This window comes from Cryptotermes secundus, unplaced genomic scaffold (genome assembly GCF_002891405.2).
Source record: "Cryptotermes secundus unplaced genomic scaffold, Csec_1.0 scaffold412, whole genome shotgun sequence".
NCBI classification, from domain to species: domain Eukaryota; kingdom Metazoa; phylum Arthropoda; class Insecta; order Blattodea; family Kalotermitidae; genus Cryptotermes; species Cryptotermes secundus.
Window position 1 is genome coordinate 23,448 of NW_019734355.1, and position 17,241 is coordinate 40,688.

The 17,241-nt window shown below is 40.1% G+C and overlaps 1 long non-coding RNA gene across 1 annotated transcript in view; it reads left to right on the forward strand.

Moving 5' to 3' along the window:
* Positions 1–17,027, forward strand: part of LOC111868847 — a 37,082-nt gene extending 20,055 nt beyond the window's left edge. The window contains exons 2-4 of the long non-coding RNA XR_002843574.2: positions 2,388–2,665; positions 15,882–16,100; positions 16,758–17,027. This is a non-coding gene — a long non-coding RNA (uncharacterized LOC111868847). The remainder of the gene's footprint in view (positions 1–2,387; positions 2,666–15,881; positions 16,101–16,757) is intronic.
* Positions 17,028–17,241: the final 214 nt, after the last annotated feature.

Genomic DNA, 17,241 nt, shown 5'->3' on the forward strand with positions numbered 1-17,241 from the left:
AGAAAATATTACGTACATAAAATAATAATACGAATATTTGTATATTACAGATAACACCTGTACAGTGTGAAAACAAGAACTAGCCGCTCCAGCACTTAGACATAGGGCGAGTAACCCTAAGAATTTTAAATTTTAAATTTAAAATTTAGAGAAAATTTTAAAAGGTTTTAAAAACATCATAACTAAAGATTTTTAGAGTGCTACTACAAGAATATCGGGTTTGACGTGTGCAACATAATCTACATACCAGACACATATCAACGATGTAGATGTTGATAATACGAAGAATGTGACATTGTGTTTTTAAATGTTAAGTTTTAGACTGGGTTCAGTGTGGCAGCAACGTTAAGAGTATACATCTGATGATGGCCGATAGAGGCCGAAACATGTAGTGTAGAAAGAACAAGATCAAAGACATATAAATATATATTGTTTGCACTTAGGACGGAGGTTGTATCATTTATCGTGTAGAGTGCAACAGGATGCTTAAATATAATATTGTAAATTTTGTTTGTTAACACACCTCGAATATTTAAAATGAGCTTCATTGCTCATCAGTAAGTTGTCAATGACATCTTGGTATTGATTTAATTGCAAAAGCCTGTCAGAAATTAACTCTTTTTTCATAGACGCGTTCTTCTCGTGCAAGAATAATCTGAATTTTATGGGGGTGGAAATGGAGATCTTTGTGCAAAGTCCGTCGAACGCTGGCTTCGGACCACCCGAGTGATGTAGCGCGGTGACGCCCAGACTGGCGTGGATTTCGTTCAATGGCTTCTCTCACTGCCGCTACATTCTCGGGTGTACGTGCTGTTTTTACGCTACCACCTCTCCTCTTCAGTGTAGAACGAATAGCCTCAAAGTTTTGAACCCAGGTCTTGATGGCATGGGCAGATATAGCAGCAAGATTGTGAGGAATACCAAAGTCGTTTCGAAATTCACGCTGAGCGATCTGGAAACTGTCAACGTGTTTGTAAAATGCTTTCAAAGCAAAAGCACCTTGTCCTTCATTCCATGTCTCCATTGCAACCAACACGCTTTGTGATATGCCGCTAGGTGTCAGTAGTGGCATTCTCTCCAATCCAACCAAACCAGGAGAAGCCACCGCTGACATATCGCCTGATTCATTGACGCAACCAGTTGAGGCAAAGTTTCAGAGTATGCTTGTGAGAATTATTAACATTCAGTACATGTCACTTCTCTAGTCCTAGAGCAGAGGATGAGATAATCGTGGCTGCAAGATTTTCTGCACTAATATTAAAAGGATATACGGGAAAGAAACCTTCGGATCATTGAAACGTACGCTGAAACGAATAGAATATTATGGTCTCTATAAGATCCAATAGGCCCTGGCCGGTCCACGTGGAGAAATGTTGTGAGCGTACTAAAGAATTTCGTGGTGTTTCTAAAATATAGTTCAAGAATTCGACCAACAGATGGACTAGCACAAGCAGTCATTCAGTGAAGACCTGAGGACTGTACGCCCTGTAGTGAATTGCAGAAGTATGCTTCTGTCGGGTCACGTCGTAATCAGACTACATCAGTTTCTGCATGTCATGAGGCAGCATATTATCGGTCCTTTAATGGGATCCTTCAAATTACTCGTAAATTTCTGTTTGTGCCATTGTTCTCTTACTTATTTCAGTAATAGCCTAGAATCTGTTATGACCTGAGATGCTATCTGCAATTATTATGAAGTGTTGAGGGAGAATAAGTAATTGCGGATGTGCAATTTGAGTTGGTAATTTAATTACGCCATCAGTACTGAGAGTATGAGGAGACAAGTTTTGTATATTGAGGCGTTGGGGAAATGGAATTTGGCATGGGAGACCCAAGTGCCCGGAAAAGAACCATGTCACATAGCCACTCTTTCCAAGACAGAGCCCTCATGAGCTGACGTGAGAAAGAGCGCCAGCAGCAATGTTGGGAAGCGGCTGCTAAACATCAGAATGATGTGTTTATAAGATGTGAGAAATTTATTACTACTCCACTTCCCACCATATTTATGGATATTTTATTGACATCATAAACGCAAGTCTATACGTTTTCCATTCCAAAATCTTTCCCTTAAAACAAACCTCACCTTTGCGTTTCGGATATCGCGGTGCAAAATTGACGTTCACACAATTTGTCACACATCCTATATGGCTGTGAGTTAATTGAAGTGATTTTAGACAGGAATTATCCACTTCATTTCCTTATATATGCGTTATTATTCTTATGAATGGAGTGAACAGTGGGCCTACATCCAAAGGTAATTTCTACATTATTAAAATGTAAAAGTATTAGTAATTAATTAATTAATTAGTAATTAAGTTTCTGAAAAACATATTTTTGTAGTATGACGCATGAATGCAATAGTTTCTAATATAAACACATTTTGCCAGTTTCTGCAGATGGATCCCCACTTCAAGTGCAACGTACCGGACTGCGGGAGATCATTCAGAACGGAATCAGAACTACGAGCTCACAAGCGGTGGCACGACAAGGAAGGTTTTAAGTTTGCAAGATTCAGGGGTGTGAGACGCGTTACAAGTACCAGAAAGCTCTGAACTCCCATATGAAGCTTCACACCGGAGAAAGACCATGTGAATGTGATGTATGTAAGAGAAGCTTTTCTAGGGCGGGGTATCTGAAAAGGCATCAGGAATTTCACATTGGAGAGGTAAGTATCATATGTGACAGAAGAGTAACTAATGTGGCATCGGAATGAATAAAATGAATATATTCGTTTTTAACAACTCAGGTTCTCATCATCAACGATGTTAATCTTTCCACCAGTTAAGTGCCACAGGATTTTTTACGCCTAATAATTTAATTTGATTTGGATTTTTAGTCAGAATATTGTAACGTGTTTCGCCGTAGAGATCGTTAGTTGCTTTAATGAACAATCTACAAGTAACGGCTACAATTACTTATCACACTGTTGCGGGGTTTCACGATTTATAACCCTATGCGCAAATCAGTTCACCCTGCCTTCAGCCAGCATGAATAACAAATAGCAAGCTAGCAATATGTGTGTATACTAATATAAAACTACAATAAATCTAAGAACTACAACAATCGATGAACACGAGACCGATAATTACACAGGCAGCACTAACTCCTACCTTTATCAGGCCCACCGATACGGCACCCTGTTACAAAAACAGCTTCCGAGTTACCAGGCACAGGTATGCCAGGACCAGTTGCAACAGCAGTAAAAACTGACATCATAAACACGGCTGATAATGCACGATATTGCAGTGTTAACTATTTCTGCATATGTTTGTGCTAATGCCTTTCCCTGGCAGCTGTCTCTTCTAGGTATTCCTCAACTTTCCGTCCTGCACCTCTGTCTCTGTCCAGGCCTGAACTGGAGGGGGCTCAGTCAGTCCAGGAAGTACAGGAGACACTATCATTATCCGGGACACTACCGCTTCTTTTCACAAATTATTCAATTTATTGTCACGTGCTAGAATATGATTAAGCTTGGGTTTGGTGTGGTTTGACTTATTGAGCGCTTACAGACCGTAGCTGCAGATCAGAGTGGCCGCGCAATCTAAAGCATGAACTGCATTCTCTTGCTCGGGTGATGAGTTCGTGTGTTCGGATCTCACTGAAAGCATGGTTCTCTGTGTACGTTTATGTTGTTTTGTGTTTAGTAAGAGGCCTTGCGACGGGCTGATCCCCGTCCAAGGAGTCCTGTCGAATGGGAAATTATCAAAGAATCCGAAAAAGCGGCCAGGATCGGAATTGCTGTGGTGTCGTAGAGAGAGAGAGTGTGCGCATGTGCGTGTGCGTTTGTGTGTGTGTGTGTTCATAACGACAAGTTACTATATAGCCCTCTCGCTCATTCACTCACTGCACAGTTCACTACAACAAGCACTAAGTCATCAGTCTGCTGTGTCTACACTAGAGTTATCTGATAACGGGGTCCATCGGCGGGCGTTCCCCTTGAGCTGTTTTCTTGCCTCAGCTACCAGCTGCACTGTAGCACTACTATAACTAATCCACTCATTCGCTAATCAACAATACCAGTCCAGTGTATTCAACTGCTATAATTGAATTATCTTACCAAGGTCGGTTGAGTGTTATAGCCTGGGAGAGGATCCGTAGAATACACGACTTCCATCAATACTTCATTTTTGCCGGCGGGCCGCTACTCGGCAACAGCTGCAATACAACAGCATGGCCGTGTCTCTTGTCTGTTTGTTCAGCGGTCGTTACCTAACACTGCACAAAACTTGTAATTCATTAATCATCACACAATCAAAAGAATTTAAAAGAAAAAATTTAAAAATAATTCGTAAATTAATAACTGACATTTGACAAGTCCATTTTCGAAGAAATAATTTGCTTGGTAAATACACGAGGAACAATTTTGAACGGATCGTAATCGACGAGCAATAGAGAAATTAAAAGTAACTTATGTTTCTATGCTGTTCGTGTCGAGGCGATATAAGGAGAACAGCTTCCGCGTCAACCTTCAGCGTGGAGGCTGAATAGAATACCTCCACATCAGCGCTTCGAATTGTAGGAGGCGAAGAGATGGGATCCCAATGCTTGGGGGTATATCTGGGTCAACCTCTTCGTGGGGTATATAAATACGGTCCCCTGATCCTTCTTTTTGTTGGAGTCTCGAATGTAGACAACAAAGTTTTGTCACATGTTTAGTGACTATAAATGGTTTTTAGATTTGTGAATGATTTTATTGGCTATTTCCAGGTCGTAACTACAAATAACTGTTACACTAATGCTGATTCCCATACCATAAATCACCCAAAACTGCCTTCTCAGTCCATTTCCACTAGTCCTTACTTGATAACAGTTCTCCACAATGGCTATTCCGATGTAATGCCCTCACTAGATACTTCCTGATAACGAATCATAACAATGGAGGTTCTTCTGCTTCTATTACCCGGTGGTTGACCCTCCACAGCTGAATCCTTAACCGCACTGAACTCGGTCGATGAACTGAACACGGTCGGTCGATTCTCTGGGAGGGCCCACAGGGAAGATCGTCTGATTCGAAGCTTCTGTTGTTGTGTGACGTCACCGCGCATGCGTATGCTGCGGGCGCTACACAACAACGGCCGTACGCGTCAGGTATCGTGACATCACCTCCATTGTTGCGAGCGGGCATTACATAACAACGGGGAATATTTACAGAATTGCTTCTTAGCAACGTGTTTATAGGTCAAAAGTCACAGGTCACGAGTCCCCCGGAACCCGGACCCGAGAAAACTGCGCTGGCGAGGGCCGGCAGCTTTTGAAAAGTGGAAGCATGTCTTCTCGCCAGTGAGTTCACCACACAGCAACAAATCCACAACTGTCTGGTAGTTCAAATCTGATCTAGGGCCAAAATGAATGCCTATCTTCAAAACTGACTTGCCGACCCATTGTCGGTAGTAATATGTCTTTGACTTTGATTAGGCAGTGAGTCATGTTTTCAAAGTGCACTGGTGCGTTACTTGTGAGATAGACGCCACCCGATAAGGAGGTAAGCAGAGGACACTGTTGGGATACGTTACGATTGAAAGCCTAGTGAAAGTGTGGAAGACTAACTTGCGCTGTAGCGAGAAGTAGAGTGGGCGAATTAGTAAACAAGGTTATAGTTAGCTGCAGTTAAGGTTTGTTAATATTCGGTAATATGAAAAATCAATCTGAACGGCCTGTAATACTCTCATGGCCTGACACCCATATCAGTGGTACTCTGTTATGTCTGGCCAGTTGTATGGAGGATTGGCGGCAGTCCCAGACCAATTTTGAAGTGATATGTTGTGTAACAAGTGCTTAATTGCAGCTTGACTGTCTGATAGGATATAGATGTTCCTGTTTCTGTAGTTCCTATCTAAATTCTCAACTGCACATGTAATAACGGCATACGCCTCTGCTTGGAACACTGTTGTGAACTGACCGAGGTTTTAGTTATGTTTCCACCTTGTTCCATTACAATAAACTTAAGCTCCAGTGTCTATATTTGTCTTGGAGCCATCTGTATACCAGATTTGTCCCCCCTTTCTATCTAGTTGAAACTCCTCTGTCCATTCTCTTCTATCAAGGAATATGACTGTGAAGGGTGTATCTTAAACATGTTTCGGTAACATTCTATCAGTTTCCATCTGTAGGATGGGTTATTTTTTCATGCCCTGAGTCATGTATGCATGTCCATAATCTTCGGATTTAGGTCTCCATTGATCATTGCAACGCAATCTTTAATTTCCTAACTTGGCCTCTGCTTCCATCTGCAAATGCAGTGGAGGGAGGCCTAGTAGGATTTTCATTCCAGCTGTTGGAGCAACGTTTTTGAAAATAATTCAATGAAAATTAGCAAACACCAGAAATTTGACATTTGCTAATGTATTATAGGTAACATTAGGAAGGACACATATATTTCATTGAAAGGAATACATAATTATTAAAAATTAAGCGTAATGATTTCTACAACTACCTAATTAATTTTATGAACTTGAGTCATTTTGGGAATCCAGCATTTCTTTAACCACTAAAGACATTGTAGCACATTACCGTGTTAACAAAAGTCCACCACTGGTCATTTTCAAGGACAAGGTGAACAAAGTCCACACTCTTTATCCTGTATGTATTAGATTCATTTTAATAATATCGTCTCATTTACATTTATTTCTCCCTACTGGCCTCTTTCTTTGAGGTTTTCTCACCAATATTTTAATGCATTTCTCGTCTCTTCCGTGCTCTTTGCATGTTGTGTCAATATCATCTTCCTTGATTTAATTATTCTAATAATATTTTATGATGTGTGAAAATTATGAAACTGCTTATTATGCATTTTTCTCCACCCTTCTATGATAAATGAAAAATCTTCAATTTATATTCTCTCAAATTTCAATAGCTTTTTCCCTTTGGCCTCTGTTTGCCGTGCCATTCCTGCAGCTTCTCTTACACATCAGTCCATCTGGTAGTCTAAACTTGCAGGCGTCCTGCAAGTGGCTGTAACCTTGGATGGCAAGAGAATGGGCATTCTTTCTTCTTCCGAAATTAGTAAATATGTCAGAAGAGACCTACAGACATAATAGACCGCGCCATAGCTCAAGCGGTTAGTCGCTGGCTTCCCACAGCGGAGGTCCGGGTCGATCCTGGGTGTGGTCAAGTGGGATTTGTGGTGGACAAAGTGGCTCTGGGGCGAGTTTCCTCAGAGTACTTCGGTTTCCACTGCCAATTTTCATTCCACCAAATTTTCCATCATGATCACCCGGGGCAGGTACAATAGGCCAATCAGTGGAAGCCGTGCCGAGTGGAACCAGCTGGACTCCACTCCCCCACTAAGAGAATTACAGACACAATTACGGATTGTCATGTAACGCCTAATCAGATAAATATGTGTGTGTGTGTGAGTGAGAGAGATAGAGATAGAGATAGAGATAGAGAAAGAGAAATTGCTCATAAAATTGCGACGCCGTACAGCCTGGTAGTAGTTTGTCAGCGTTTCGTAAGGGCGTAGTGCCCCCATCACTAGTTTCGATGAATGGACGAAAGAAGCAATGAGCACCAATCAAGACTTAAGAAGAACGCCCGAAGTTCACCGACGTTTCGTCGGTACATACAGTCTCCATTTTCAGTTTCAAAGAGTAACTCAAGCATTCAGCATGAAGTAGGCAATTTTACTTACTTTTCAAATCTGAATACTAGATATTAATATTCTTCGAAACGTCGGCTAATTACTACCAGTGTACAGGGCGTCATATCCATTCACTCCTCATATTCATTCTGTCCTCATTCATGCCCGGGAGGCCGGTGTTTTTACAGTACCGATTCCTCCTCTATTCCTTGTTTCCTTTTCCGTTTCGGAGGTAGTCGACCCCTCCACAAGGCCCAATACTTCATTTTCGGTAACCGACTGGAAGTTCTGACTGTTCGCTTCACAATTTCCATCCCTATGACCTTCCTGTAACTCCCGTTGGTTGTCCTTTCGATTCCAAGCCGTAGCCGTACTGAGCCGTACTGAGCCGTACGTCTGCGCGAGTAACAGAGCAGCGCTAGGGCGGCATTTATTATCATTTTGTTAAACTTGCTCTCCACATGTAGTAAAGAATCGCAGCGGCACGCACACAGGGAGACTACATAGAATAACACCTGTTCAGTGCTGGAAACAAGAACTAGCCCTTGCAGCACTATAGACATATAGACATAGGGCGAGTAACCCTGAAAATTTTAAATTTTAAAATTTAGAGAACAATTTTAAAGGATTTTAAAATTTTAAAATGCTAAAGATTTTATAAGTGCTAATTCAGGGAAATCAAAATTAACGCGTGTAACAAAAATAATCTATAAACGAGACAGATATCAACGAAGTAGATGTAGATAATAACAACGAAAGAACAATGTGTTTTTAAATGTTAAATTTTAAACTAAGCGCAGTGTCACAGCAAGGTGAGTGAATAAACCTGATGATGGCCGTTTTCGGCCGAAAAATGTAGTGTAAAGCAGAGCAAGATCAAAGACATATAATATATTGTTTTCACTTAGGACGGAGTTTATATCATATATCGTATGGAGTGCAACAGGGTGCTTATATATAATATAATAAAGAAGATAATTAATTTAGGATGTTCTACTTGAGCAAGTGCAGGAACGGATGCAAAGTCGAGGGTACACAATGCCTGCAAACAGTATTACGTTTCGTAATATTGCAATGAAAAGCAACACGAAGTAAACGTGTCGGATTTCTGAATGCGCCCTTAAACCGTTCCCTAAACTGTAGCCATTGCAGACTTTTGTTTGTTTCTTGCATATTTACAATCTACTCCATAGTAACAATATGAGTAATAAGTAAATGGTTTAAAATTTGAAAACTTGTGACGAGTACCATTCAGTAATAGTTCTCCATGTGGTTACACATCATCGAGAAGGTCTTCTGGCCAGATTTTCTTCAGTCTTTCTTTTTCCAAGGGTTGGGTAAATAGGTCACTTATGAGTTGGCTTACATGGTCTTTTGTTCGGGCTTTGTATTTCTTTATGGTTGATTTAATTACATCCTGTATTAGTGGCATTTTGAAGTGTTCATGTAAAGTTTGGTTAGAGACGTAAAATGATACTCCAGAGTGTTTTCGGATTGGAATGACTGAAGAATTTGGGTATTTGATGGTTTAGTACAACCCCATAATTCTATACCATATGTCCAAATTGGTTTAAGTATGTATTTGTAAATGATTAGTTTATTTTATAGAGATAGTTTGGACTTACGTTTGAGTAGCCAATACCTATTTCTGATTTTTAGATTAAGTTGGCGTCTCTTCGCTTTTATGTGCGTTTTCCAGGTCAGCTTCTCATCTAGGTGGAGTCCGAGGTATTTGACCACTGCTTTTACTGGTATAAGGTTGCTGGTTATGTTAACCTGAGGGCATATACTTTTCTTTCTAGTAAATATTATTTGGACTGATTTGTTGGTATTAACATATATCTTCAATTGTTGTAACCATATATAAAGAGTGTTGAGATAGTTCTGCAGCTTTTCAGATGCTCTTCTAGGATCTAGAACTGATGTTAGTATAGCAGTATCGTCTGCAAATGTGGCAATTAAAGTATCGTTAGTTATTTGTAGGTCAGCAGTGAATATTAAGTAGAGGAATGGTCCAAGCGCGCTACCTTGGGAAACTCCTGATTTTATAGGTTTATAATCGGAAAGAACTGATGCCGGAAGCAGCGTCATCAGCAGCGACTTGAAGCACAGAGCAAATGATGCTCGAGATGGTTCAAGTTCGTATAGCAACAGGCGTGACCAGAGTGGTTTGAACGGCTGTTGTACTGCGATGTGGAAAGCAAATGGAAAAACTACCACATTATCACTTTTCCTGGATAGTCTATTTCCAAAAACAAAGACACCATGTATGTGAACCAGAAGACGAGGAAGAAGACGTAAGAAGATGCTGGATGACTTTGAGGACAGAAGAGGATGTTTTTATTTGAAGGTGAAAGCTCTAGATCGCATTAAGTGGACGAATTGTTTTGGAAGAGACTGTGAACCTGTCGTCTGACAGATTACTGATGAATGAATGAATCGGAAAGGTCATCGTCTGATTTCTCTTAAAGGTATCGATCATGTAAATAAGATTTCAAAATAACGTAGAATCGTTCAGCTAAGTATGTTTCTAGTTTGCGTAGGAGCCCCGCATGCCACACCTTGTCAAACGCTTATTTTACGTCTAGAAATACTGAAGCACAGTACTCTCTTCCTTCAAGACTGGTTTTAATTTTATTGATAATTCGATGGCATTCCTGGATTGTTGAGTGTTTTCTTCGGAATTCAAATTGATGGTCAGGTATTAATTCATTTAGTGGCACTGCTCCTTCAATTTTCTTAGGAAGGAACCTTTCGAAGATTTTGGACATTATTGGTAGTAGACTTATCGGTATATAAGAGTTCGTTTCAGTTGGGGGCTTTCCAGGTTTGGCTACCATAATGACTTGCCCTGGTTTCCACTGAATAGGATAATATCCAAGTGTTAACATATTATTGTATATAGTGGTCATTAAGACTACTGTTTCTAGTGGAAGATTCTTCAGCTTGTCTCCGAGTATCAAATCGTGTCCAGGTGCCCTCCGAAAATTTAATAGTTTTATTTCATGAAGTACTTCTGCCGGTGAGAAGGCTTTTATTGGAAGTTATAACTGGTGGGGAGCATGTAGGAAGCCTTCAATGTCAGCATCATTGTTACTTTGCTCTTGAGGGGAACCGAAAACATTTACTAAGTGTTCAGAGATAGCTGCCAATTTCTCGGTGTTAGAACGTGCCCATGTCGTGTCAATGTTTCCTATAGGTGGGATGCTTATGACTGGTAGTTTAAATTTCTTTGTTGCTTTCCACAAAGTGTGGTCGTCAGAGGAAAGCTGAGTAATATTAGAGTAAAAGTTCTCATTTTTTGCCTCTTGTAGAGCTCTCGTGAGGTTATAGTTTAATCTATTTACGTTTGTCTTGTCTAACGGATTTCTGGTTCTTAGCCAGATACGTCTAGCTCTTCTTGTCTCTGAAATCAGTTGTCTGATGTGGAGTGGTTTGTTTTGTTATCTGTGCTTCATTTTATGTATTGAGGGAGTAGCTTTCCACGAGGCATTTATGGTATTCTGCCTTAGGTATTGTATAGCTTCTTCAGTTTCACCATTCTCTTTCATTCGATGGCCAAGCCTGATGTTTTCGCTTATTATATATCGAAATAACTCCCAGTTAGTTCCTCTAGTGCAAAACTTGGGTATTTCCTTTTTCCATATGATATATATACTGATAGTTATGATTATGGAACTGTGGTGAGATGATAGGCCAATGTTCGATTCAATGGTGTAATGAACGTTAGATATAACTTTTGTTACAACAAAGTCCAACAGATCCAGGATTTTGTTTAAGTCTGCCGGCCAGTAGGTGGGCTCTCCGGTTGTTATGGTATTCAGATTGTATTCATGAATTACTTCATGTAGATCTCGGCCTTTAGGTGTGATTAATCTACATCCCCATGCTGTATGTTAGCATTCCAGTCAACTGCCGCTAGAAATCGCGGGCCAAGCGGTAGTAAGGTATTTTTATTACAGTTTGTTGGGTTGCATGGATTTCTGAGATCAATAAGATATCAAATTTGTCGACGTTTAAGAAATACGCAAATTCCAGCATATGGTTTTTTAGTCCGTTGGCATTCCATGCAGCAACTGTTATTGAGGAAGCCGTTTCTTTGCTACACGTATTCTATTTATTACTGTAGTTAGCATGGTAAAAATCATACTATTTTTGTTTAAGAGTTGAGTAAACATGTTCTTGAATTCGCCCAGGAAGTCGGTCAGTTTTTTGGGATTGGTAAAAATCATATTATTTTGGTTTAAGAGTTGAGTAAACATGTTCTTGAATTCGCCAAGGAAGTCGGTCAGTTTTTGGGATAACTCTTTATTACCATTTATACTTCATTTGTTATTTGGTATTCCTGCTAGAACTTGTGCATATGAGGAAGCATTTTGATGAGTATTTTTCTGCTGGTGTAGTACACGTACTTGTGGTGGATTTACAGTTGTTGGGTTTTGCCTAATTGTTGGATGTCCATTATTTTTGCATCTTATATTTACCAAATCACGATATAAAGTACATCCCTTGTAGATTGCTGGGTGTTCACCTTTGCACAATATACAGTTTGCTGGAGTGTTATTGGGTTTTCTGCAAGTTTTTATATCATGGGATCCTCCGCATTTTACGCAGTTGTGGGGTTTCCTGCAGTATGTCTTACTATGGCCATAGTCTTGGCAACGTGTACGCTGTACAATATTTCTCTGTTTTCAGTGGTTCAACTTTAATTCTGATATGTTGTAAAAATTCTATATTGAATATTTCCTTGTGGTTCTAAATCAACGAAGTGAAGTGGGACTGGGCCTTTATTCACTCTTAGCTTATCATTAATAATGTTCCTTATTTTATGGCCTTGTTTTTCAAGTTCATCTTTAATCTCAGAGTTTGGTATTGTGTGATGCAATCCTGGTATAACTGCCCTGAAGTCCCTTACTTCCTTCTACCGGTATGCATTGTGAGTGATTTGGTCATCTCTTAGACTATGGACTAGTTTTCTGTAGGTATCAGAAGTTTTCGGATTAATTTTTATTATATTATCAGCCATTGCTCTAGTAATATAGGTTCCCTTTTCGGTGGCTAATGAGAGGTTTATAGTTTGTGACACCATAGATGTACTCGTATATAGCGTGCGGTTTATGGCTGATGTCATGGACATTATTTTGATTTGTCAGGTTACTTTCAGCAAAATTTTTATCGTTGTCTATAGCAGGAAGTAATTGGAGTCTGTCTGTTATTTTGATTTGTTCTCTTATATCCTTAGGAGTTTGAAGTCGAATTATTTTACGTTTATTGCTTACAGTATGCCAAGAGTGTTTATATTGATTTGGTCATCAGTTTGTTCATCACTGTTCCACTCTTCATATTCATTTACACCTCTGCATTGCATGGTTGAGCTTGTGTTTGTAAACAATGATGGCATCTGTGTCTGGTTTTGTGGTTGATAGAATCCAGCTAATTGATTTGGTTGCGTTAGAGGCAAATGCATATTAGGAGGTAGTCGACTTCTTTGGTTTTAATATATTTGGAAAAAAAAAGAAGGAACTTGATTTTGTATTAAGTGTGGTGGATGGGCTATGGGAAAATATTGTACATTGGTGTTTGATCCGGGCCCATATCCGGCTTGGAATATTTTTCTTTGTTTGTTAGTTTTTTATTTGGAATATCAAACTACTTGACTGAACTATCAGTCATTTATTCACTGCGTTTGTCGTACAAACGATATTCTAAGATGATAGAGCATCGATCAACACGACTTTACCAACTCTGAACACTGCACCACCTCAGTCAAAGAGGGGGCCTTGCTCCACGTCCTCACTGCGTGGCACCTGGCGACGAACTCCCATCGCACACTGAGTGAGTCTCGCGTCACACAGACTCAGTCTGCTGAATGTCCCTCTGAGAGTAGTGCAGTGTCTGGCCATGAACCCAAGACCCTCGACATCATTTTCGGATCAGGAGCCTCAGGACTCAGCCTCAGGTGAGCCCTCGATTCAATGGAAATAGCTTAAGAGATTGTAAGCGGATTTGCTTTTGAGGCATGTGGAATTTAGACAAATAAAAGCACCTAATTCAATGTCCGGTATTGTAAGGCACTCTCTTATGTAAGGTAATAAATGTTTTGAGCAGATTAAGGGGCACGAGGCAGTTCGCTGAGGCACTATGCTAAACCCCGGAAGGTCGCGAGTTCGATTCGCGATGAGGTCATTGCTTTTTTGCAATTTATCTCATCCTTCCAGCTGAACTATCGCCCTGGGGTTGACTAAGCCTCTAACATAAATGAACAACAGAAATTTTCTTGGTGGGGTAAAGGGTGGTCGGTGCATAATTCTGACATCCTTACTGTTAACTGTGAGCCGATCTTCTAGAAGATATGGGAACCTCGACCATTCGACCCCTGTGGCCTTTACGGCCACTTATAAACGCAAATTTACCCTTTCTTTAGGTACAAATTAAATTTGTATTAGGAGTGTATGCTCTTTGGCAGACGGAACAGTACACACTAAGGTCGACAGTAAGCATACTGTCTTTTGCTCCCCATTAAACCTGATATCGTACCCCGGAAATAGGAAAATAAATATAAGAGGAGTTGTGAATACTACGAGTACAAGTGTATTTTGTCTATTCCAGATCCGTGTTCACAGGTTGCTACGAGGTTTCGACTATGTATTTCAACTCACTATTCCTGTGTAATATTTTGTTTATATCCATATTAATTCATCTGAAACTCTTTCGTGCGTGCCTACTTTTTCCACCATAATTCCCTTAATTTCAGAGGCAAATGTTTATAGAAAAGACGGCCAAATTCATATTTTAATATCGATGAATTCTTACTTACCATTTAAACAGGGGGATTCAGAGGAGACTAGTTTGTTGAGATTGTAATTGCTTTTGACGCACTGGGAACATACATATATATCGCGAGATAATTTTGTGATTTTTTTTACAGTGGAATCAGGAAAATGCAAAATACTCTGCATTCAGATAAACATAATTATTGAGCGCGGGTAATTTTTTTTAATTGTATTCTGCAATTGAAATAAGACCTGATTCGTAACAGTGCTACATCTCACCGTTCTTGGTATCTTCCCCGGGATGTTGTGCAAGGGAAGAGGGTTCCTAATTGATTTTTGCTCATTTATATTGTAACGTGTTTTGTTACTGAAGACGCCATTCGGATTGTTAATTGATTTATTTACCAACCTAGAAATCTCGGATACAATTATTTATGACACAGTTGCGATGTTTCACACTTTATAACCCTATTCGCAATATTCAATTCACTCTATTGTCAGTAGTCTACACGTTTCACAGTACGGGAGCTATATAAGTGTCACTGTATCACACACTCCCAATTATTACTCGGTTTTCACGAACTATCACTGATTCTCACACACGCATCCGTAACTCGTAACTGCTGCCTTGAGAACTAGTTCACTGCTGACTGGAGAACTGTCTTCGGCAGCTGATACACTTTAACTTACTCCGCCGGCTGCGCAGTTCCCTTGTACATTCGCAGCGCTTACCTGTTACGTAATCGGCACCGCTGTTGCCTCACGCAGTGTTACGTCACCGGCGTTGCGTGCCTCGTCACAGTAGGAAGTAGTGCCACGTAGCCCGGGGGTCTACGTCACCGTGGTTAGAGCTACGACGTCACTGCTGGGGGAGGGAGGGCTTCCCTTCCATTGCGCAACATGTCACAATATTTAAACTTATGAAATTTACTGAAAAGATCAGAGTTGCCGTGCGGTCTAAGGCAAGAACCGCCTTTTCTCTCGAACACAGGGATCATGGGTTCGAATCCCACTCGATTCATTTATGTCTCTGTGTATTTATTCTTTGGTTATATTGTCATTGTTAGCGGCCTTTTGCTATGGGCTGATCTACCGGCAAAGAAGTCCTTTATAACTACTTTGAATGGAATTCAAAATCTGAACAAGCGCCTACGGGCCGAAAGGCTGTACAGCGATAGCGAGAGAGAGTGAGAGAGAGGGTGGGAGAGAGAGAGAGACAGAGAGAGACGGGAAAAGTTCTGTACAATTTTGAGTCATCCTGAGTTCAGGCCCTTCCGGCATTAGGTATTATAGTATATAATTAAATAATTTTTAAATATAATAATACTGTGCAGGTATAATTAAAGTCTCCATGAGGAAGATATTCTACAATTCAAGATTATTGACATTGTTTTTGTGATAGAGTTTTTGCAGCCTGTGACCCTTCTTGCAAGAACAGAAAAGAACTTCTGTTGTAGTATTTCGTTTAATGGTACAAAACATGATGCATCGTTATGTTTATATCACTAGTATTCATTCTTACTGTGCAGATGTCAGCACCGAATGTGATTGGTCCAGCCAGCTTTCATTATGCGCCATACGGACAGCAGCTGGAACAACATGGAAGTTCATCCCAGCCCTGGATTTGTCATGGCAGCACCTGTCTCCAACTGTACTTCCTTCCCAGTCATCACGTCTCTCGCCTGAACCCGGGCCATCCGCCTTGCCTGGGCAGGAGGAGATCACGATGTTTGGCGATAGGAATATAGGTACATGCCGTCACGATCTATATAAGTTATGAAAATCAAATTATCATTCAAATTTAAACTATAGTTAAAATCTAAATTGTGAGGAAATTTTGAATATTAAGTGAAAAGAAATAAGTAATTGCCCGGTTGCAAAGTATTCCTAAATGTGTGCCACTAGGCTATCGTACCCTCTCTGTCTTAGTCGTGCTATTAGTTACAATTGCTACAATAGCTTCTGCCATAATTGTGCCGTGTAAATTCAGATCCTGTTTAATTAAAATAGAGCCGTATCCGTTCGCCTGATAAAGGTCAGATTTTGTGCGGCCGGTGGAAATATAGGAGAAGGGGTCACCGCAGAGCTGTAGTTTTTTAAATTTACTGCAATTTTAGTTAACATACACTCATATTGATACCTCGCTATTAGTTAATTTATTTAAAAGGAATCAGATAAACAATTAAAATCGAATTAAATTATTAAGTACACGTATAATGAAACCAGTGACATGGAACTGGAGGAAAGATTAACATCACTGCGCATGCGGAAACACGGATAGTATCGCTGGGATCATAATCATTTTACACATTCCGATGCCTCGCTTATTTCTGTCCCTACATTCTGCCCATTCCTTCTTCAGTGAAACTTACTTCAAAATCGTGAGTTTTCTTATGTCTTTTCAGGTTGTGCTGTCTGGCGAAGCTCATCTTACACACATCGCATTCAAACGGCCTTTCTCCGCTGTGAAGTTTTGAAGTTATCCCGTTGTGTGAAACTCGTCTGACAGCCCTCATACACGCAAACAAATGCACCTTCCTTATTGTGCCCCCTCTTGTGAGCATTCTGTTCTGGTCGCGTTCTGAATGATCTCCTGCAGCCCGTTACGTCGCACTTGAAGGCGGGATCCTTCTGCAAAATTTCGCCAAATTTGTTCATATTAGAGACTAATTTATTCATGCCATATACTACAAAAATATGTTTCTTGAGGAACTTACCCCATAATTAATAATTATTTTAAATTTCTCTTTTCTTAATGTAAATATTACCTTATTATTGAATTATTGTTATTTTTAATTTTAAGTATAATAGTGAACACTAAGGAAACTATGAAAATATTCCCTTTGAAATTAATTTCGAAACCCACACAGACATATAAGTCTTCTGGAA